At 56.3% G+C, this 24,049-nt stretch overlaps 1 pseudogene; it reads right to left on the reverse strand.

The window, feature by feature from the left end:
* Positions 1–665: 665 nt before the first annotated feature.
* LOC141936012 (antigen WC1.1-like) lies at positions 666–20,649 on the reverse strand (annotated as a pseudogene).
* Positions 20,650–24,049: the final 3,400 nt, after the last annotated feature.

Consider the following 24,049-nt stretch of genomic DNA (forward strand, 5'->3'; position numbering starts at 1 on the left):
GTTGCCCTGAGAGGTTGTGCAATCCAGATCCTTGTAGGGTTTCAAGCCTTCTTTCCCCCTAAACATGGTCTCCCACCACTGGCCAAACCACTCCTGCTCAGGCAAGAATGAAGCACCAGCACAAGCTCGGCCTCCCTTGGGCCTTCTCTTCCCTGGGAGAGAAGTCTTCTACCAACCCCACACTTCTTCCACCCTCAGCCTTTGCAGCCGCCCATACCTGGCCTGCCCACTTGCCTTCGTCACCATCACCTTTGTCATTAAGGGCCAACACAGATCTTGGCACTCCCACTGTAAGCTGGCACCCACCCCTCCCCCGGAGAACATCTGGACATGGAGGCAGGGAGAGGCCAACTCCATCCTGCCCAGCACTGGGCACAGCTTTTTCCTGGGTGTGTCCCCAAGGAGCTCTCCTCATGGGTGTCAGCCTGTGGCCTGGCAGGGGTGGCACAGGGACAAGGGCTGTGGGGCAGGGCTGAAGGAGCTCAGCTGGGAGAGCGTTAGACTGAGATCTAAAGGTCCCTGGTTCAACCCCGGGCTTCAGCAATGATTTTCTCCCTTAGATTTCTGCAGAGCCCATCTGCCTTCTTCCATCCTGCCCTGGCCCTCCTTGCTCCTTCACCTCTTGGCAGAGCACTGCCTGTGTGCTGTAGCTGCAGATCTAGAGGCTAGAAGGAGCCTTCCTCCAGCACCACCAGCCCCCAGCCTCCCCCTGGGCAGGACTCTCCATTCACAGATACACAGCACAGGGGGACACCCCTGGGGACCCACATGAACATCCCTCTGCATCTCTCCTCCCTCCTGCAAGGGCACAGGTCAGGACAGAAGTGCCAGCAGTGGCTCCCCTGGGGTCCAGCATGGAAGGTCACCACACTGTGACTTCCAAACAGCTCCAACTCAACCACCGAATGTCACTTTTACTCTCCAAATTTACCTCCCTCTGCATTTTCTGCGCATCACTTCTGTGTTCTCTGTCCTCTCAGCACCAGACCCAGGGCTCACAGCACAAGTGTCCCAGCTGTCCCCAGTTTCCATCCCCAAATATCTTCACACACTAGACTGGACTGTCCGGACCCACTGCAGCCCATCACAGCCATCACTCCCTGCCCAGAGAAGAAAGAGCTGCTCATGAGCTCCAGCAAGCTGCTGGGCTCCCCTCTTACTGCTACAGAAGCCTTCTGGCCCATCAGGAACACGGTGACAACTGTGACCCAGGAGGTCGTCCCCTGTCTCCAGCCTGAACATCTCCCCAGTCATCAAGGATTCCAGAAGTTCATAGTGACTCTGGTCTGGTTTTGATTGTCCCAAACCCTCTCTGCCAGACAGGGGCTCAGCAGGGACAGACCTATGGCACTGGGCAACACAATTGCCCCAGGTTGGCCACCATGAATACACCATCCACGCATGTGGTCAAGTGATTAGCCTTGGAGTTTACAGCTGACCATGCTCACCCACCCTGCCACAGAGCCCAGCCAGGGCTGTCCCAGGCACTGCTTTGCTGTCAGGACAGTCACAGAATCTCAGAATCATCTCGGTTGGAAAAGCCTTTGAAGATCCTCCAGTCCAACCATGAACCTCACATTGACGGTTCCCAACTCCACCAGATCCCTCAGCACTGGGTCAACCCAACTCTTCAACCCCTCCAGGGATGGGGACTCCCCCCCTGCCCTGGGCAGCCCATTCCAACGCCCAACAACCCCTTCTGCAAAGAAATACTTCCTAAGAGCCAGTCTAACCCTGCCCTGGCACAGCTTGAGGCCATTCCCTCTTGTCCTGGCGTTTGTTCCTTGGCTCAAGAGACTCATCCCCCCTCTCTGCACCCTCCTTTCAGGGAGTTGTAGAGGGCCATGAGGTCTCCCCTCAGCCTCCTCTTCTCCAGACTAAACCCCCCCAGTTCCCTCAGCCACTCCCCATCAGACCTGTGCTCCAGACCCTGCACCAGCTCCGTTGTCCTTCTTTGGACACACTCGAGTCATTCAATGGCCTTTTTGGAGTGAGGGGGAAAGTGAGTCTCAGTGACTGAGGAACGGTCAGAGGGTTTCTGCCCCCATGTTCCCTCACTGCACACCCAGGGGTGCCATCACAGTCTGGGGACACCTAGGGAGGGAATTTCTCTCACCCTGTTGCACTGCTCCTGCTGTGGAGTTCGGGACAGATGTGGCACAGAGGGGTGTTGGCCTGGGGGGCAGAGGAGGCTCAGGAGTTTTCTCCTCTTCATCAACCAGCCCTGACTTCCCCTGTCTCAGGAGGATTCAAGTGCTGTTTTCTGCAAAGGGTCCCTGGGCACTGGGCGGACACCCGGACTGTAATGTCATAAACACATCATGGGAGGAGAGGGTCTCTCCTGCTGGCAGATGTCACAGGGATGGAACTCAGGACAGGTTCTCCTTCCACCACCATCACCACCGACTTCAGCAGAGACTCAGTTCAGGGGACCTGGAGATGTTGAGGTCAGGCACAGCCCTGCCAAGGTGGGACTGGTGGAACAGGTGCCCACCTCTTGTTCCTGGGCTGTTTGGTATCTCTGTCCACCCTGTGCTGGTGGGATTGGAGAGGCACAGGCCTGTCCACAGCCCTGCACAGGCAGTGAGGGCCAGGAGATGGTGCCTCAGCTGGTCCCCCAGCAGAAACACTGGCAACCAAAATGGAGGGTGCCCAGCCCTTGGGAACAGTGAGCCCAGACTCAGAGAAATAAGGCTGCTCTCCCGTGGGCTTTCCACAGCTGAGCTCTGCCCAGCATGGGGCAGCAGTACTGAGGGTTGGGGTCTCACCATGACCCCCTCAGGTAGGTCTTCAGGAGCTGCAGGAGCACCCCCAGCTCTGGGGCACAGTGACAATCCTGCTTGGCTGCAGAGAATGGACCCATCCAGCTGGGCCAGACTGTTCAGGTGCCCAAATGCCATGAAACGGGTTCCTTCTGCTCAGGGGTGCTGCCCCCTCCAGCACACCCAAGCCTGAGGCTTCTTTCCCCAGGGAGGAAGAGGCAAACCTCTACCAGGTGCCAGAGTAAGGGAGAAATATTATCTCTGCAGGAGGGCAGAGCTGGCGAGGTGGTGACACAGGCCAGGCACTGGGCTCTTCTCCCCAGTCCCCACCTGGGACACCTTGAGTCTTCAGATCAGTGTCCACACTACCCATAGGCTCTCACCATCCTGTGTCCAGAAGATAACACTCCCTTCTTCTTCTTTACTTTTTCTCTGAGATGCAGGGCTGGAGCTTATCCCAGTGGGAGTTTTCCAGGCGATGGAGGCTGCGTTTGCAATGCCCATGTATGTCACCCATCAGCGTGGGGGTCTTTCCCTGGGAACGCTGCTCTCTCATGGGGGCTGCCAGCAGGAAGGCTCCCAGATGTGGGGCAGAGGGATATGTGAACTTTGGTTCCTCCCAGATCCCCCCAGGGTCACCCCAGGGGTGGAGGAGCTCCCAGCAGGGAATGGGGCAACACTGCAATAGGAGAGGATGTTGGCAACATCTGCCTCCTCCCTGCTTCTGCTCCAGGGCCAAATCCTGCTGTTTGCAACGCTACAGAGCTGCAGCTACTCCTCACAGGGAATCCTGCCACAAACACCCAACACACCTTCCAGACCACAACTGAGAAGTCCATTGGGGAAGAGCTGGGGGGATGTGGAGACCCACCAGCAGGAGAAGGCTGGGCAGTTTGGCAGTTTGAGTGCCAGGTGTCAAACCCTTCTCCCCACCTGGCTCCTGCATAAGAGGGTGCTGGGGCAGGTGAAATCCCAGCTGAGGGAGAGGGACCCTGGCTCAACTCTCAGCAGCAACTGGTTTAGTGGAGGGACACAAAATCTCCACTGCCATGGAAATGTGCCCACATGAACATCCTCCTGTATGGACCCTTATCCAGGCCAGGGGCTGGACCACGGCGTTTGGCTGTAGCACACGTCCTGTGGGGCTGCTTTCTCCATCCCCCTGGCCCTCTAACAGCGCTGAGGGAAAGGTGCCCTCAGCCTCGCTGCTCCCAGCCCTCCTGTACCTGTCCACCAGTCCTGCTCCCCACACAACCCAAACTGTCATCCTTGGCAAGGCAGCAGGAGGGCAGGGTGGGAGCTGGAGGGGAGCAGGAGGAGGGGGCTCAGGGATGCCATAGGAACAGCAGGAACAGCCCATGGAGACGGGTCCTGGTAGACCATGAGGAGAGGGAATTCCAGCCCTCTGTGTCCCAGAAAGTGTCTCTGCACCCTGTGCTGTGGCACTGGGGAGCAGAGCTGCCTCCTAAGCATTGGGGGAGGTAATCTGCAGGCCACGATCCTGCCTGGGGCTGGCTGGGGTGTTCAGGGCCCTGTGTTCACCTTAGGACTCACTTCTGTGAGACAAAAGCCCAGGGCTTACCCTGACGTGGCAGCTCTGTCATGGCCTCTGCACTGTGGGACCAGCGTGACCCAGGCAGGGCCTGGGAGAAAGAGCAGCTGGAACCCTCAGGTGAGGAGATGGGTGCTCCCACTGGGGTGCATCAGAGAGCCATTTTGAGCAGAAACTGCCTGTGGCCAGCAGGATGGAAATGCCTCTGTCACTGAGATTATTCCCCAGGGACTACGGGCCCCACAGCCTGACCCCGAGCCTGCTGTCCCTGAGACATGCCCCTTCCCTACCACTGTGTCCTTATTCTCTGCTCCCCTGATCAGACTCGGGGAGATGCCCTGACACCTGGCAGTCAAGGACCAGCTCTGGGTCAAAGTCCCCGGAGACTTTTAATAAGAACAAATAAGGATGCACAGCATAAAAATGGGAATAAAAATGGAGAAACTCCGGGGGGATTCTGCTGCCCATGGGTCAAGGGAGTCGATTCCTTGGTGGTCATGGCTGCACCCAGCTGCACAGCCCTCTCCTCCCTCCTGGCTGCATGCAGCTGCAGGGCAGGGATGGGCTCTCCTGGCCTGGGGCTCAGGGACTGTGTGCATCAAGCTACAGTGTCACAGCCATTGTGTCCTCATGGGGATGTGCCACAGACACCTCTTCAGCATCATCATAGCCCATGCTCCCCAGGGACAGGGACGAGGTGTCTCCTTCAGCTCCAGGGTCCTCAGCACTTCTCTGGGAGTGCGGGCTGCCCCCTGCAAGCAGCAAGGCCGGACGTTTCAGGTCACCCCATGGGGTCTGTACACCATCATCCTCCCTGCTCCTCACCACGTTCAGCTCCTTCTCCCACCCCCAGGCCTTTCAAGGAAAACTCCCAAGGTAGGTTTCCCCTTCCCAGGAGATTTGGGTGTCAGTACAGTAGTGACTGGGGGGGGCACCAGGGATGGCACCCTAGGAACAGGCAGCGCTCTCTTTCCCTCTCACCTCTGGGTGCATCCCTGGAGCCTGCTCCCTCCTCTGGCATCCTGGGCATTTCCCACTCTCCCTGCCCAGGCACAGCATCCTCCCCCAAATCAGAAACATCCCTGGCATCATCATAGCCATCTGCTGGGTCACCTCCGGGCAGAACAAGGACATCTGAAAGGAGACGGGAGCGGGTGACAGTGAGAAGGTACGTCCTGCAGAACAGAGGATGGGAGGATGCACAGGGACACAGGGCTGAGGCACAGGTTGGCAGCACCACAGGAGATGCCCATGTCCTCCCCTTCTCTGATGGTGACACCAAGTGACTCTTCTGTCCATCACATGTTTGCAGGGAGATCAACCCCTTCCTGCCTCCATTACCTGGTGCCGATCCCAGACCATCCTCCTCCTCGCTGACCCCAGGGTAGGGCTGCAGCTGGGTCAGCGACTGCTCTGAAGAGGAGCCTGGAGCGAAGTACAGTGGGTGTTATGGAGCAAGCCCCACTGACCTGACTCATGGTCAGCACTGCTGGGGAAGGGGGACCCACAGACCGGGGGCTGCATGGGGAGGAGGAATGGGAATTCACCCTGCTCCTCCGGGACAAACCCTGTTTCAAAGGTGCTCCCAGAGCTGCCCAAGGACAGCCCCTTCCCTCACTCCTCGAGTGCCACATGGGGTGCAGGGGCAGGAATAGAGGGGCTGTCCAGCTGGGACAGTCAGATCTTGACTGGGAGAAAGCTTCTCTCTTGGGCCCAGGACCTGGATGCTCCCCCCACAGACCCCGGAGCTCCAGCACTTCAGGGACCATGGACTAGGGGGATTCAGGGGATCAGCTCCTGTTGGGATCAGGGGAAAGAGTCCTGCAAATGTGCCTTCAGGGAGGACCCACACCCACCTGGGTGACCAAACCTGGCCTGCTTCTCCCACACTGGGCTGTATCCAATCTCCTCATACACGGCCTTGGGGAAGGGCTCCTGAGCTCTCCTGGAGCCTGGGGACAGAAGCAGGGCTGGCACAGGGACAGGCAGAGGGGCAGTGGGATCACACTGTGCTCCCCCAAACCTGTTGCTTGGGCCAGCCCATGACTGCTCCAACAGCACAGCCCCACTGCACTGCCCAGACATGGCTGCCACATCTCCCGTGAGAGCAGCATCACTGGGGAGATTCTCTGGGGCAGCGTCAACCTTGCATCATCCTTATGGAGACAGCACACATGCCCCTCTGGCCCCTGGGTCATGCCCCCCTTATCTCACCCTGGAGTAGCTCCCACATTTCCTCTCCACCTGGAGCTTGCCCCTGTCTGCCCCACAGGTCCATAATAGGGCCCCTGTCCTGGGGGTGGGCAGGGCTGGGCAGAGGGACAGCCTCAGTGCCTGACACTATGGTGATGGAACCTACTGCCCTGCCCTCCTCTTAGCATCTCCTTTGCCTCAGAGCCCCCTCCAGCACTACCTAGAGCACTGCCAGCCTTGGCCATCCCCACCCTGCCATTTCTCTCCTCGCCCCATCGCTAGTTCCCCCCACCTCTGGGCTCTCTCCATCCATTGCTGCTGGTGGCCCACAGACAGGCACTCAGTGGGGCAGCACATGTGAAGGTGGCAGCCCACAGTCTCATCCTCCCACTCTGCCTGTGCCCTTCTCTGATGACCCTTGCTGGCACCCCCAGCAGCACCCCACAGCCCTTCCAGGAAGTATCTCCCCCTGGGATCTCTGAGGAAGGACTCACCTCCACACCCAGCCCCGGTGGTCAGCACTTGCCCAGCCAGGAGGGCCAGGAGCAGGCAGAGAAGGGCCCCCAGGATGATGCAGATGATGACGGGCACTGAGACCCTCCCACTGCTGATCTGACGGCCTCGGGTGGGAACTGCAGGGCAGAGAACATGGAAGGGGCAACACCAGGCCTGAGAGAGGTGGAGGCAGTGCCAGTCCTGAACCCATCACACAAGGCAGCGGGGGCTGGATGGCCCCAGGGGTGAGTGATAGGGAAGCTTCCATCCTGCTAACTAAATTACAACTGACCTTCCCACCACCCCAGTGCCTTCTCCAGAACGTTTCACACCCCAGCAAGAAGCCCCTTCAATCCAGCTGTGAGTCACAGCCTGGCCCTGGGGATAATCAGCCCCAGGGGGAGGATAATTTACCTGCTCGGGTTGTGGATGTTGCCATCCTGGGTGTAGCTGCAGAGGAGGAAAAGGAGAGCTGGGATGAGACACTGGGTGTGCAGGTACTGGGGAGCCTCCTCCCCAGCACACCATGGGGGTGTCTGTAGATGTCTCTGACACACCCCACCAAAATTGCCCCTCCTGTAGTGTCCGATAGGGAAGGCCAGGTCAGGGCCCAGTGTGTCTGCTCTAGGAGGCAGCCAGGATGGCACAGGCAGCCCAGGGGATAACCCCAGTTCAACTGAGGCTGCCCCGTGCCTGGCACCAGGCTCCTGCACTCTGCAGGAACATTCTTGCTCTTGAGAGGTGTATCGGGTCTGGCTGAGCCAGAATTGGTTTTCCCCTGTAGCAGCCCTCATGGTGCTGTGTTTTATGCTGGGAGCTGGCAGGGTGTTGATAGCACACTGGTGTTGTGGCTACTGCTGAGTAGTGCTTACACAGCACCAAGGCTCTTTCTGACATTTCCCCCCCCCCCACAGTGGGACGGGGTGGGCAAGATCTTGGGAGGGGACACAACCAGGACAGCTGACCCGAACTGACCAAAGGGATATTCCAGACCATATGACGTCTGCTCAGTATAAAGCTGGGAGAAAGGAGGAAGGGGGTGGGGTCACCCTTGGTCCTCCGAGGCAACCGCTACGCGTATCAGAGCCCTGCTTCCTGAGAAGGCCCGACATCGCCTGTTAATGGGAAGTAGAGAATAAATCTGTTTTCTTTTTTTGCTTCCGCGCGCGGACCTTTGCTTCGCTTTGCTTATATTAAAACTGCTGTTGTTTTACCCACAAGGGTTGTTTTGTTTTCCTATCTTATTTTCTTTCCCTTCTTTGCCCTATTGAGAAAAAAAGGGGAAAGGGGGGGAAGTGATAGAGCGACTTGGTGGGTACCTGGCATTTAGCCAAGGTCAAACCACCACAGTCTATTTTGGCGCCCAACGCGGGGCGGGACAACGGCAGTTTTATATTAATTGTGCTATAGCTATAGCAGTTAGTAAGCGACAAGCTCTTGTGCTGGTCACGGGTTTGTTTATTGCTCTGCTTATCTTTATTTTGCTAAGCTCGGGAACATGCTGGAAGAAATTGGGAACATCATGAGTGGTTTTATTCTGCAAGCTCCCGAAGTACTTATTAATCCTTATGTTAGCTCTTTGATACTGTTCATTAATGCTATTCGCCTATTGTGGGCTGTGTGGAGCTCGTTAGGTTTTTGGTGTAAGAGAAAGCAAATTTTGGGTGAGAGAATACCAAAATGTGCCCTGAGGCGGCCTGTCCCTGGGTGGCAGGGGGAGTGGAAGGATTTGGGCAGATTCCTAGGACGGTTATCACCTCCTGTAGCCTGGGATCTTACCCCTGAACAGGCAAGCAACCCCGCAAAACTGACACAACACCTGATAGAAGGGTGCCTTGTCTATCCCGATGAAAATCAGCAACTCCTAGCGCTGTACTGGGGCCTGGCCTATGCTTATCGAGCTGCAGTTCAGTGCTCTCAAAGGACTGTGGTGGAAACGGGAACTCAAACAAAAACAATAACAGCAGAGATTGCCCCAGTAGTAAAAAAGAAACAGTGGACAAGGAGAACAACAGGTCCATACCCTCGATTAATAAGGGAGGAGAAAGAAGAGGAAGAAGCAGGTCCTTCAGCAAAGGGGTCAGAAGAGGGAATAACAGAACTTAAACAGGAGGCAGAAACTACCCGGTCCCTGACATCATCAGAACTGCGAGATCTGCGGAAAGACTATAGCCGCCAGCCGGGTGAGCGGATTGCTGCCTGGCTGCTTCGATGCTGGGATAATGGGGCTGATGCTCAGCAGCTGGAAGGTAAGGAAGCCCAACAGCTGGGTTCCCTTGCTAGAGATCGAGGAATTGAAAGGGGAATTGGAAAAGAAACAGGAATTTGCAGTCTGTGGAGACGGCTCCTTTCAAGTGTTAAAGCAAGATATCCTTTCAAGGAAGATCTTACGGACAACTCCCCAGGGAAGTGGGCTACTGCGGATGAAGGTGTCCAGTACCTGAGAGAACTAGCAGTGCTGGAAGTCATCTATAGTGGTCCAGATAATGATGAAGCCCCTAAAAATCCAGAGGATGTCCTGTGCACACGGGCCATGTGGAGGAAGGTGATTAAAGGTGCACCATCCTCGTATTCTGCGGGCTTGGCTGCGATGTACTATCCAGAAATGGATATGGGAGAAGGACTAAGATGTACGCCAACTGTGGAGGCAGTCTCTTCCTGGCTTCAGAACTTTGAAGAGAGTCTTGGAACCTCCTCATCTCTACGGGCGAGTGCCTTAGATGTCAGGAGCACCCCAAGAAATCGGTTCTCTTCCACCCCAGTCAGAGGGAAAGGGAAACCTAGGCACATGACACGTGGAGAACTTTGGTTCTTCCTGCGTGACCAGGGGGAGGACATGAGGAAGTGGGATGGTCAACCCACCTTCAAATTGGAAGCTCGTGTACGTGAATTGCGAGGAAAGACCCCTGCCAAGAAGACAACATCCAAGAAGGTTGTTAATGTAGCTGGCGTGAAACCGCAAGAAAGTAATCAGCGATCTCCCAGATACAGGAAGACTGAGATCACCTCCCTTGGCCCTGATGAAGGAGTTTCCGGCCTGGCACAGCAAGGGTCAGACAGTGAATACTCTGACCAAGAACAGGAATAGAGGGCCCCTGCCTCCAGCCAGGAGGAGGAAAGGGATGATCGGGTGTATTGGACAGTGTGGATTTGATGGCCTGGCACATCAAATCCACAGAAGTACCAGGCTTTAATCGATACCGGGGCACAGTGTACATTAATGCCATCAAGTTATAGAGGGGCAGAACCTATCTGGATCTCAGGAGTGACAGGCGGATGTCAAGAACTGTCAGTACTGGAGGCCGAGGTTAGCTTGACTGGGGATAAGTGGGAAAAACATCCCATTGTAACTGGCCCAGAAGCCCCTTGTATCTTGGGCATTGACTACCTCAAGAGGGGGTATTTCAAAGACCCAAAAGGATACCGATGGGCTTTTGGTGTGGCCAGTGTGAACACAGAGAAGGTCAAACAGTTGTCTAATCTGCCTGGCCTCTCAGGAGATCCTTTTGTTGTAGGACTGTTGCGAGTTAAAGAACAACAGGTGCCAATTGCCATGAGGACCGTGCACCGACGGCAGTATCGCACGAACCGAGACTCTCTGGCTCCCATCCAAGAACTGATCCGTCAACTGGAGACCCAAGGTGTCATCAGTAAGACACATTCGCCTTTTAATAGCCCAATATGGCCAGTGCGAAAGTCTGACGGAGGGTGGAGGTTGACAGTAGACTATCGTGGCCTGAACGAAGTGACGCCACCACTGAGTGCTGCTGTACCAGATATGTTAGAGCTCCAGTATGAACTAGAGTCAAAGGCAGCCAAGTGGTACGCCACAATCGACATCGCCAATGCATTCTTTTCAATTCCTTTGGCAGAAGAGTGCAGGCCACAGTTTGCTTTCACGTGGAGGGGTGTCCAATATACCTGGAATCGACTACCCCAGGGGTGGAAGCACAGCCCCACTATTTGTCATGGACTAATTCAAACTGCACTGGAAAAGGGTGATGCCCCTGAACATCTACAGTACATCGATGACATCATTGTGTGGGGCAACAAGGCAGAAGAAGTGTTCAAGAAAGGACAAAAAGTAATTGAGATTCTTCTGAGAGCTGGGTTTGCCATAAAGAAAAGCAAGGTCAAGGGACCAGCACAGGAGATTCAGTTCTTGGGAATAAAATGGCAAGATGGACGCCGCCATGTGCCTATGGAGGTTGTCAACAAGATAGCAGCTATGTCTCCACCAACCAACAAGAAGGAAACACAAGCTTTCTTAGGACTTGTGGGATTTTGGAGGATGCACATTCCAGGTTACAGTCAGCTGGTGAGCCCTCTCTATCAAGTAACCCGAAAGAAGAACAATTTTGAGTGGGGTCTTGAGCAACAACAAGCCTTTGAGCACATCAAACAGGAGATAGCTCGGGCGGTAGCTCTTGGGCCTGTTCGGACAGGACCAGATGTGCAAAATGTACTTTACACATCAACTGGGGAGCATGGCCTCACATGGAGCCTCTGGCAGAAGGTAGCAGGTGAAACTCGGGGTCGACCATTAGGATTTTGGAGCCGGGGATATCGAGGATCAGAAGCCCACTACACTCCAACTGAAAAGGAGATTCTGGCAGCATATGAGGGGATTCGAGCCGCTTCCGAAGTTGTTGGTACAGAAGCACAGCTCCTCTTGGCACCGCGATTGCCTGTACTACATTGGATGTTCAAAGGAAACATCCCTTCTACACACCATGCAACCAGTGCTACCTGGAGTAAATGGGTAGCGTTAATCACGCAACGAGCTCGACTGGGAAAACCCAACCGTCCAGGAATCCTGGAAGAGATCATGGACTGGCCAGAAGGTAGAGATTTTGGAGCACTGCCTGAGGAGGTGGCTCGTGCCCAAGAAGCACCACCATATAACGAATTACCAGAAGATGAAAGGCGGTATGCTCTGTTTACTGATGGATCCTGTCGTGTGGTAGGAAACCATCGAAAGTGGAAAGCTGCTGTGTGGAGCCCCACAAGACAAGTCGTTGAGGCCACTGAAGGAGAGGGCGAGTCAAGTCAGTTTGCAGAAGTAAAAGCGATCCAACTAGCCCTAAAGATTGCTGAACGAGAAAAGTGGCCAGTACTGTATCTCTACACTGACTCCTGGATGGTGGCTAATGCCCTGTGGGGGTGGCTACAGGAGTGGAAGAAGACCAATTGGCAGCGCAGAGGTAAACCCATCTGGGCTGCTGCACTGTGGCAGGACATCGCTGCCCGAGTGGAAAACGTGGCTCTAAAGGTACGTCATGTAGATGCCCACGTGCCCAAAAGCCGTGCCACCGAAGAACATCAAAACAATGAGCAAGTAGACAAGGCTGCTAAAATTGAAGTAGCTCAGCTGGACCTGGACTGGGAGCGCAAGGGTGAGCTATTTGTAGCTCGATGGGCCCATGAAACATCCGGGCATCTCGGGAGAGATGCAACGTACAGATGGGCTCGTGATCGAGGGGTGGACCTGACCATGGAGGCCATCTCACAGGTCACTCATGAATGCGAAACATGTGCTGCAATCAAGCGAGCCACACGAGTAAAGTCTCCCTGGAACAGAGGGCGATGGCTGAGTTTTCGATATGGTGAGGCCTGGCAAATTGACTATATTGGACCATTGCCACGAACACGCCAAGGCAAGCGCTACATACTCACTATGGTGGAAGCAACTACTGGTTGGCTTGAGACGTACCCTGTAAATCATGCCACTGCCCGAAATACCATCTTAGGTCTTGAAAGGCAAATTTTATGGCGACATGGTACTCCTGAAAGAATCGAATCAGACAATGGAACCCATTTTCGAAATAATCTCATAAACTCCTGGGCAAAGAAACATGGCATTGAGTGGGTGTATCACATCCCTTATTACCCACAAGCGTCTGGAAAGATTGAAAGATACAATGGACTGTTGAAGACTATGTTGAGAGCATTGGACAATGGGGGATGGAAACACTGGGATATAAATTTAGCAGAAGCCACTTGGCTAATTAACACCAGAGCATCTGTTAACCGTCCTGGTCCTGCCCAAACAAAATCCCTTCATACTGTGGGAGGAGATAAGGTCCCTGTAGTACACACAGGGAAATGGCTGGGGAAGGCAGTATGGATTGCTCCTCCCTTGGGAAAAGGCAAGCCCACTCGTGGGATTGTTTTTGCTCAGGGACCTGGATGTACTTGGTGGGTAATGCGGGAGAATGGGGCTACTCAGTGTGTGCCTCAAGGAGATTTAACCTTGGGGGGGAAATAATCTGTGAGCTGAGTTGTATGTTGCAGGAAGTGATGGAGGAAGTAGGAACGACGAAGAGTGAACCAGATACATGCGATGATGACCCAAACCTAGCCGGTGCTGGAGTCCAACAGTCAAACATACTGCTCCTGTCCTGAACATCCACCTTGACAGATGGCAGCCAAGTCACTGAACATCTAGAGGAGTGAAGAAAGCTTACGGAATGAATAAATGAGTGTTATGTGGGACCTGGGCATGACGTAAATGGTATGGAATAAGGGGTGGAGATTGTATCGGGTCTGGCTGAGCCAGAATTGGTTTTCCCCTGTAGCAGCCCTCATGGTGCTGTGTTTTATGCTGGGAGCTGGCAGGGTGTTGATAGCACACTGGTGTTGTGGCTACTGCTGAGTAGTGCTTACACAGCACCAAGGCTTTTTCTGACATTTCCCCCCCCCCACAGTGGGACGGGGTGGGCAAGATCTTGGGAGGGGACACAACCAGGACAGCTGACCCGAACTGACCAAAGGGATATTCCAGACCATATGACGTCTGCTCAGTATAAAGCTGGGAGAAAGGAGGAAGGGGGTGGGGTCACCCTTGGTCCTCCGAGGCAACCGCTACGCGTATCAGAGCCCTGCTTCCTGAGAAGGCCCGACATCGCCTGTTAATGGGAAGTAGAGAATAAATCTGTTTTCTTTTTTTGCTTCCGCGCGCGGACCTTTGCTTCGCTTTGCTTATATTAAAACTGCTGTTGTTTTACCCACAAGGGTTGTTTTGTTTTCCTATCTTATTTTCTTTCCCTTCTTTGCCCTATTGAGAAAAAAAGGGGAAAGGGGGGGAAGTGATAGAGCGACTTGGTGGGTACCTGGCATTTAGCCAAGGTCAAACCACCACAAGAGGTCAGGGGCCATGCCAGGACCACGTGGACAAAAGGCCTTCCCCAGCTCCCTGCCAATACCTGACCAAGAGGTCCCAGCCCTGCCACTCACCTGAACAGCGCACGGCAGCGTCTTCCTTATGCCGGCAAGCACCGCCATCCCCAGGTCGGGCCCAGCAGTCCTGCAGGGACGGCTCCATCCCCTGACACTCCACCTGCTCCAGCCAGATGGGGCCCATCCCCATCCCAAATGCAGCCTCATGCAGGGCAGACACCGCAGGGCCACAGCCCAGCTGCCTGCATGCCACCTCGGCATCCTGCATGTCCCATGAATCGTCACACACCGTCCCCCAGGAGCCACGGTGCCAGACCTCCACTCTGCCTGAGCACCCATCCTCTCCGCCCACGGTACGAATCTTCTCCCTGGCTGGAGAAGGCAAAGACCTCCCATGGCTCCAGGAGAGCAGGCAGAGCCCTGCCAGACACAGAAGGGCAGATCCCTACCTGTGCAGCTCGTGGAGTTGGGGCATGGGGCCAAAGGGGTCGGGGGCATTTCTGGGTGTCCTGCTGAAAAAGGAAACACTGTGGTGAAGGGACTGGTTTGGGGGATCATGAAGAAGAGAGCGGGACTGAGCTCTGTTTGTGCCTCCCTGTACCATCTTGGTCATGGCAGCAACCCTGGTCACTCAGGGGACACAAGCAGGACTGTGGGGGTACCCTGACTGCTCAGCCCCAAAAGGTCCCTGGTTCAAAGTGCAGCACTAGCTTGTCTGTGGAGGGGAGGCTCTTCTGAAACCTGTCTGGTCTCTTCTGAGACCTCACCTGAAGATGCCTCTGCCTCTCCCAGGTGCTGTTGGCAACCTGGGTGGCAACTGCTGCTGGATGTGTGTGGCCATGGTCATGTTTATGTCACTGGCATCAGAAGTGTCTGACATGAAAAGGAAAAGCCCCTCCAAGCTCTTTCTCTGTGTTTGGCCATGACCAGCAGGGAGCAAGAGCTGGGGTGACAAGGGTGCCCGGGTGGCTCAGAGTTACCGTTGCAGGTGATGTTGGTCTCCTCTTGCAGGTTTTCACATGACTGTGGGTTCCAGGGACTGGAGGGACACTGCCAGAAGGAGCTGGTTCTCTCCCCACACTGCACACGATCCAGCCAGGCAGGGCCAGACACCCTGCCATAGGTCAGGGGTTTCTCCAGGGACCCTCCGTCCCCACAGCCCAGCTCCTTGCACACCAGCGTCACCGTGGCGAGAGTCATCGAGTTTGAGCAAACACTCCCCCATGTCCCATTGTAGAAAACCTGCAGGCGCCTGGAGCAGCCGTCACTGTTCTCCAGCCTCAGGGCTGTGAACTCTGGGAGGAAAAATCCCCAAAGGGGGAACAGGCTGCCCTGAGGCTGTGGGAGCCAGGACAGCTCTGCATCACTCATGCCCTCAGCCGGGCAGTGGCAGGGCCAACACATCCCCCTTGCACCCAGGGGCAGAGACAAGTCCCTGATGGACAGACACCCCTGCCCTTCCCACTAACCCTCAGGAAAGGCTGAAGTACCCAGGGATCCCCAGGGGGACTGAAGGTACCCATGCATGGATGTCCTCAGGACAGTCTCAGGCAGGAGCTCAGAGGCAGCCAGGGACAGCCTCAGCCGTGCCCGGCTCTCCCCGCGTCCTGGCCTCCCCAGGAACCAGGCTCCCACCACAGCTTCTGGCACAGACCTGAGCAGATGACTCCCGCGTCCTCTTTGTGCCCGCAGTCGTGCTGCCCCCAGGGCCCAGCCGGGCAGTCCCAGAGAGCAGCTTCGGCCCCGGAGCAGTTCACACCATCCAGCCAGATCTGCCCGGAGCCTTCCCTGAACCGAGCAGAGCCGGCTGCCTCCACTGCCCCTCCGCAGCCCAGCTGGTGGCAGATGACGGCGGCATCAGACAGGTCCCAGCCATCATCGCAGACGGTCCCCCAGATGCCCTGGTAGTAGATCTCCACTCTCCCTGCGCAGCGCCCGGCCCCGTTCACCAGCCGCAGCCACCGGCTCCCTGCAGCGGGTACAACCCCCAGTTGCTGCCAGGGACTGCCTGCCCGCACAGACCGTCACCTGGGGAGCCTGCGCAGTGCCACTCACCCTCACAAATGACTCCCACGTCCTCCGCAACCCCTGCTGCCAGCGTGCTCTCAGTCAGGGAGGTGTTACAGAGGCTCAGGTTGGCCTCGTGCCCTTTGCACCGGACCCCTCGCAGCCCCACGGGGCCCATCCCTCGCTCAGGCTTTGGGGGGTTGTAGGCTGTCCCGGCCTCCTGTAAGAGTCGGTCAGAAGATCAGCATTGTCTCAACATTGTCATCAGGGACGTGGACAGTGAGGTACCCTACAATGGCCTGTTTGGAGCGCAGCTGCCGACCCCTGGAATGGAATGTGGTGCAAAGGCTCCTGAATGCAGAACTGTGTGGCACAGCCAGTGCTGTGCTGTTCTCCTGAGTACTGAACCGTGTGGTGCAGGCAGTGCAGTGCTGTTCTTTGGTGCCTGAGCCGTGCAGTACAAAGAGTGTTGTGCTATTGTTCGGTACCTGGGCCTAGCCAGAGCAGTTAGTGATAATTGCATAGCCATTGTCAAAAAGATGGATCGTGACTGTTGCCATAACACCGATGAAGAAATCATGAACCTCAGATGAACTTTGCTTCATTATAATACCAAAACACACCTCCTGGTTGAAGGTTACCCGCCTCCAAGACTGACCACACCTCGGACACTCCCCCCCGCGCACGCGCGATGGCCTTGCTCGAGAGGGGTGGAGATATGATAATTGAATTCTGAGAAGGGCGGAGACCCCTGAGGCAGAGGTGGAGCAAGGTGTGTTACTAAGCATAAAAGATGACTTCTGGACAATGAAAATTGGAAGCTTCCCCACCAAGGACCACGACGATCGACGACGCAGCATCAGCTGGACCCGGGACCGTTAGGACGTCGTGAGATCAGCGGTGGTAGCTATAACCTCTCTCCCTCTTCTCTCTAAAACTTTACTTTACTTTTCTCCTTTCTTTCACCCATCTCTAACTATCGTGTGCCTCTTCACAGGCAACCCAATAAAGTTTCACTGTTTGATTACTGCTATCCCCTTTGGTGTTGGTCACCTTAATTTTGCACTTTCGAGATCGTAGCAAACGAACCATCACGAGTCCACCGAGTGGACCGTGACACCTCCCCACACTGCAGCTTCCGGCACACCACACTGGCCTCCTGCACATCCCACTGGTCATCCAGGACTCTGCCCCACACCCCATCCTGGAAGATCTCCACTCGTCCGTCACACCGGCTCCCTCCGCCCACCAGCCGCAGGGATCCAAAGCTGGCTGAGCCTGGGGAGAGCAGAGACGCCACAGCCATGGGCGGCACTGGAGCATGGCACCCTTCAGGGAGCGGGGCAAGGGGGGGATTTCCCCACTAAACTGGACAAGATTGAGCCTTGTGCTGAGGAGAAGCAAGGACAAAGCCTGGGCCCTCCCTGCAGCTCACACCCAGGTCTGCTGCTGCTGGGGGCACACAGGCAGCTCCTGCTGGGTGGTGGGATGAGGCTCTGTGGGAAGGGATGTGGGTGTCTGAAGCCAGAAGGATGGGACAGAGCCCTGCAGCCCTGTCCAGGGCTCCTTGCACAGTACGAGAACAAAGGAGCCCAGGCCTGGTGGTGGTGCTGGGTCCTAAGCCACTGCCCTGGGGGCAGATGCCTGCCTCTGTTCAGTCTTCAGCTCTCCCAAAGTGGAGAGCTCACTCTGAGCAGAGAAAGCCCTCCAGATGGCTCCTGGGGAAGCCAGGGTTTCTCCAGGGAGAAAGTCAGCCTGGTTGGCCATGGGACCCTGCTTTGGGTGGCCACGTTGCACACAAATGATGAATGGAGTTAATGTAGCATTTTTCTGGCACTCACGTGAGCAAACGACTGCAGCAGTGTTCCCTTGGGAGCATGGTGAGGCCCCCAGGGTGGTCACTGGGCACTGGTGCAGGTGGGCTTCTGTCCCATCACAGTGGAATGAGTCTCTCCAGACAGGGCCAGTCTCTCTCCCAAAATGCTCTTCTCCAGGAATGGACTCAGCAAACCCGCAGCTGAGTTGACGACAGAGAACGTGGGCATCCGAGAGTTCCCAGCGGGAGGCACAGAGGGTTGCCCAGGTCCCCAGCACCTGGACCTCCACCCTTCCCGCACACACTGTGCTGCCATTCACCAGCCTGAACCCTGTGTACTCTGGGGACAGAGGAGGAGGAAAGAGGGTGGACTGGTGCTCTTGCACCCTCAGCAGCTGGTGGAGAGGCCAGAGGGACAACATGCCCTTGTTCTCCTTCTACACTATTTCCATTCTGCAGACAACCCCAGCCACCCCTCCTGTCCTCACACCCGGCCCTACATGGCCCTTGCTCTGCTCCCCTGCCCCCAGCACAGCATCGGGGTTCAACACCCCTCCCCGAGTCCTTACCTGTGCAGGTGACAACAGCGCTGCTTGCGTGGGTGCAGGGCTGGTCCCTGGAGGACCCCCTGGGGCAGGATGCGAGGAGGGATTCATTCCCCACACACTGCAGCTCTCCGTCCCAGATGGGACCCACCCCTTCTCCAAAGTGACTTCCTCCAGGGACAGGCAGGGCTGCACCACACTGAAACTCCCTGCAGACCACGTCAGCAGCTTTGGGACCAAAGTGGGAAGCACAGACAGTTTTCCACTGGTCCCCATCATGGATCTGCACATGTCCTGAGCAGTGGCTCTTCCCTTCCACCAGACGGACAAATCCTGGAAAAAAACAAAACAAACCAAAAACAACTGGGAGTTCCCAGAGCCCTCTGGCAGTTACATGCCCACATACCACACCACCTCCAAGCAAGCCCTCACCAAATCACCCACTGCACATCCCAGAGGAAGCTGCCGGGGGAGTGCTGGTGTCACAAACACATCCAAGCCTCCTTGCACCCTTTCGCTACACCATCACAGCACTCAGGGCTATGTGTCTATTGCAGACCCACCGCAGACCCTGCAAACTGTGTTGGCACCTTTGGGACCAAAGTGTGAGTCACAGACAGTTTTCCAAATGTCCTCATCATGGATCACTATACGTCCTCAGGAGGGGCTGTCCCCTTAGAGCAGTCGGACAGATTCTGGACTAACCGAAGACCCCTGAGAGTTGCCACAGCCCTCTGGCAATACCCTGACTACATCTCATCTGATCTCCAAGGTGGCCACAGGCAAAAAGCCCTACGGCATCCCCAGCTGCTCTCAGGGGTTGCTGATGGCACAAACACATCAGCCCCCACCCTGCTGCTCCTCAGAAATCAGCACAGCACTTGTGGGCTTGCTTCTCTCCCAACACCCACAGCCACAGAAATGTCTCAGACAAACTGCTGCTGCCCCAGAGACCTTGGGCTGCCCAGTACTGGCCTCTGGGCACTGCTGCACCCAGAGCACTTGGGGTTCAGGGAAATGCGCCCAGGCGCTCTTGGCTGCTGCAGCTTGCTCTGCCCCACTGAGCTCAGGACCAGGTGTGAGGAACCCCGTGGTGCCACGAGAAGTGCACCCTGTTCCCATGGGGGTCTTGGGCTGTTGGGGCACTGCTGGGGGATGGGACGTGTCACAGGGCAAAAGTATGGTGAAGCTGTACCTGCAGTTGGTGGCTGTGCCACCACCCTGCTCAGGCACCTACCTGGGAAAGAGGTTCTCAGCCACGGCCAGAGTGCACTGCTGGGCATGCACGTTCCTGCCCAGTGGCCGGGCAGAAAGCAGCAGAGCGGGCAGAAGAGCAACCCTGGGCTTACATGATCTCCTGGTGCAAGGGCAGGCACAGAGGAGAGGCAAGAAGTGCTGAAAAATTCCCCCGTGGCACCGAGCAACTAGGGGCTGAGACAGGCAGGAGAGGCTGGGCAGCAGGTCAGCACTGCCTGGAGAGGGCAGTATCTCTGTGTGCAGGCTCTCATGGGGCAATCCTGGGAGAGGAATGAGGTGCCACATGCCACCTTGCTCTTCTGCCCAAGCCCAGTGCTCTTCCTCTCTGAGCAACCCCTTTGCTTCAGCCAAGGGACTCATGTCTGCCAGTGGAGACAACCCAAAAGTGGCTGTCTATCTCACACCCTTCCCCAGGACTGTGGCTGGCCACATGAGTCACATTTGGTGCCTCTGGCATGGGGGCACCTGGTCCTCAGCATGGCCAGACAGCTCCTGGATGAACAGGAGAAGAAAGGTGGGAATCAACAGACAGTGCAGGACAGGGATGGAGGGTTCATCTGTGGCACCTCGGGGGCCAGGCATGGTAAGGACACCCTTGAGCAGGTTCTCACTGGGCTTTCCCAGGTCTGGGGACACCAGTAATGACAGTTTTAACTCAGCAGCGCAACCAGCCACACTGGGCAATGCCCGGGTGCCTGACTGTTGCTCCCCGAGGGCACAGCCAGGTTCCTTCCACAATCCCAGACCCAGAGGTATGGAAGAGGTGGTCCCCTTACCTGAACACATCACTCCAGCGTCAAAACTGTGATCGCAGCTACGGTTACCCCATTCGCTGTATGTGCAGTCAGATAGGACAGATTCGGTGCCTTTACAGCTAACAACATGCACCCAAACAGGGCCAGATCCTTGACCAAAGTGTCCATACTGAGAAGCTCCAACAGCAGACCCACAGCCCAGCTGCTTACAAACCACTGCTGCACCGCTTATGTCCCAAAAGAGACCACACACAGTTCCCCACTGGCCCCTGTGTTTCATCTCCACTCTCCCAGCACAGCGCCTGCCACCATCCGCCAGCCTCACCTCCGCAGCACCTTTGAACACCAACATGGGATAAGTCAGGAGAACACCAAGCCCCAGCACTGTGGGTCTGGGTAGAGTCAGAGGTACCAGGTTGGGAGCCCACACCCTCCAGGCTGCCCCAGGACAATTCAGGGGTCCCTTCTATCCATATGGCCTGTGTGAGGCTGGGGGTGCCCAGCTCCAGACCTGCCGTCATTCACAATCCCACCACACAAGGCATCTTTTCCCAGCCCAGTGGCCACCTGCCTCCTGCCCATGGCCACCCATAGACTGCTGAGCCCTGCACTAGGCACCTGCTCCTCCCCAGAACCCCCTGAACAGCCCCATGTACCCAGGCCTGCAGCTTCCCATGCAAACTGCCTGCCCCAGTACCATCCAAACCCACCCCAATGCCCAGGGATTTCCGTTTTCCCAATGAGACAATCCAGAGGGTCCCCCACCCACATCCCTTCCTCACCCCTGGTGTCATCCCAGTCCCTGCACTGGGTCTGGCCCCCCAGGCAGGATGTCCCTCTACAGTAGATGCTCTGGTCCCCTTCTGTCAGTGTGGTACAAACTGTCCCTGTGGGGTCAGGGCTCCCCTGGAACAAGGGGGCAGGGAGCAGCACACAAAACCTTTGGGGCACCTGAGAGATTGGCAGTGCCCTGGGGGGATCTCTGGGTGCTGCCATCACCAGCGAGGCCACCACCGGCTCCAGAGGCACAGTGCTAGGGAATGGGGGTCCCAAAGGGGTACCCCAGGACAGGGTGTCTTTGAATCCAGCCAGACACAAGCTGCCCTAAACACTGGAACCTTGGAGAAGGAGATGATACTCTCTCACGCCCAGGTGGGCACAGGGTCCAGGGACTTGAGCACGTTCTGCCCCTCGTCTCAGTAGCACCTTCAAAGAATCCCCATTCCCTGACAGATCCCGATCACCACACTGGTACCCGCTGGCCCTGTGCTGTGGGACAAGGGAGATGGCACTTACCCCTGCACAGCTGTACCCAGAGGAGCAACCACAGCATCTGAGGGGACAGGAGTCCCTCTGTGCCCATCCTGAGCCTCCTGCCCTGCCAGCATGTCCCTGCTGCTCCACACTCCCTGCCACAGCTCCTGGGGACTTGTGGGGACAATGATGACGGGAGGGCAATATATCTCTGCAGAAGCCAGCCCAGCTACAGGAGGAGCCAATCAAAGCAGCAGCCCCTTTTTAGACATTATCGGGAGCTATCTCCCCTCTGACACAGCCCAGCCCTCCAATGAACTTCTCCAGTGCCAGTCATGACCATATATGAGGGATGGCTCCGCTGCAGGTGTCACGTCACTGTGGCGGTGGGGCGTCACAGGACAGGGTCAGTCGTAGTGGGGGAAATGGGTTTTTCATGCCTTGAACCCTGCTGTGTGGACCAGGAGCACTAAGCATCTCCTATACTGGGCACAACCAAGAGCCCAAGGTACGAGTGTCCAGCCATCCCCATGACATGGGAATCACAGGGCTGGGACTGCACTGGGGGCTGTGTCAGGAAGGGAAGGAAACAGCCCCTGCCCCTGCTTCAGACCCCTCTGTGCTGGGAGCAGCAGGTGGGAAAGGGCCTTAGCCCAGGCGAGAGGCCCATCCCAGGAGTGCTGGTTCACCCAACCCTCCCTGGAAAGTCCCATGGAAGGTCCCTTCCAATGAGCCAGAGCTGGGCCATGTCCCTGTTCTGGCAGCAGACACACAGCTCAGACATATCCCTGACTCTCAGCATGTCACCGAGGGGCCGTTATTCCCCACGGGTGGCTCAGGAGCTGCAGCCTGCAGGTGCACAAACCACAGCCCACGTGGCTTCACAGCGCTCCCCGTGCTCCCCCCGCAGCGCCTGGGCAGGTAGTCTGTGGTTTCCTCCTGGCGTTGAGCCCAAGCACATCCCTGTGATGCCCCCGAGCCACCCCCACCCTGACAGCTCCAGCCAGGGCCACAGGGGCTGCTCTTTAGGCCTTGCAGACACGTGGCCGGGCAGGTCCCAGCCCCTGTGATGTCCCTCTGATGCACAAGGCCACTCTGCGCTGAGCCCCATGGCCACAGGGTGCCATCGGTGACGTGACCTCACACCCTCCTATGGCCACCTTTGTGTGCTCATAAGTTACACTGACAGTGACCTCACACCCTCCTACTGCCACTGCTGTGTGTGCATGAGTCACACTGTCACACGTGTGTGCGGTGTATGGACTTCTGCTGGTGATGGTTCTTCCAAAAAGCCATATTTGGGCACGGTCTGAATATCATTTTAGTGACATCAGAAGCACCTACACAAGCTATGAGCCAGATCCTGCCCTATCAGCTGCTCAGGCACCAGTGACATCACAAGCTCACACACAGCCATGGTCATGCTCCTGGCCTATCTGCTACTCAGCCACAGGTGATGTCATAGCATCTGCCTCTGATATTGGCCTGCTCCCAGCCTATCGGCTGTTCAGACACCAATGACCTCAAACCCACCGACACAAACTATGGGCCTGCTCCTGCCCTATCAGCTACTCAGGCAGCAGGGACATTATAAGCACCTCCACATACTGTGGGCCTACTCCAGGCCTATGAGCTACTCAGGCATGAGTGACCTCATCAGCACAGACACAAGCCATGGGTCAGCTTCTGCCCTATCAGCTACTCAGGCACAGTGACCTCAAAACAACCTACATGTACTTGTCGTGGTTTAACCCCAGACAGCAGCTCAGCCCCACACAGTCCCTCACTCATTATTTCACTAAATGCAAAGTTAATTCTACCCTAGCCAAAACCAGTACAATACCAGATGCCTGCTCCTGCCCAGTGACCTCACAAGTACATATACACCCATTGCCATGTTCCCGCTGTTGACGTACTCAGTCTCTGGTGACCTCACGTGCCCCTGTAGAGGACATGCACCTGGTCCGGGCTAATCAGCTATTCAGCCAAGAGTGACATCACAAGCACACACCCAATGCATTTGTCTCCCTCTTGTCTATCAGCTACAGACACCAGTGACCTGACCACCACGCATCCCTCCACTTGTTATCTGCTTGCCTACGAGATATGAAAGCACAAGTGACCTCACAAGCTCTGACACAAGTCATGTGCATGTGCTTGGCCTATCAGCTACTCAGGCACCAGCAATGTCACAAGCACTTACACAAGCCGTGTGCCAGCTCCCAGCCAGTGAC

Source organism: Strix uralensis, chromosome 31, assembly GCF_047716275.1.
Source record: "Strix uralensis isolate ZFMK-TIS-50842 chromosome 31, bStrUra1, whole genome shotgun sequence".
NCBI lineage: Eukaryota > Metazoa > Chordata > Aves > Strigiformes > Strigidae > Strix > Strix uralensis.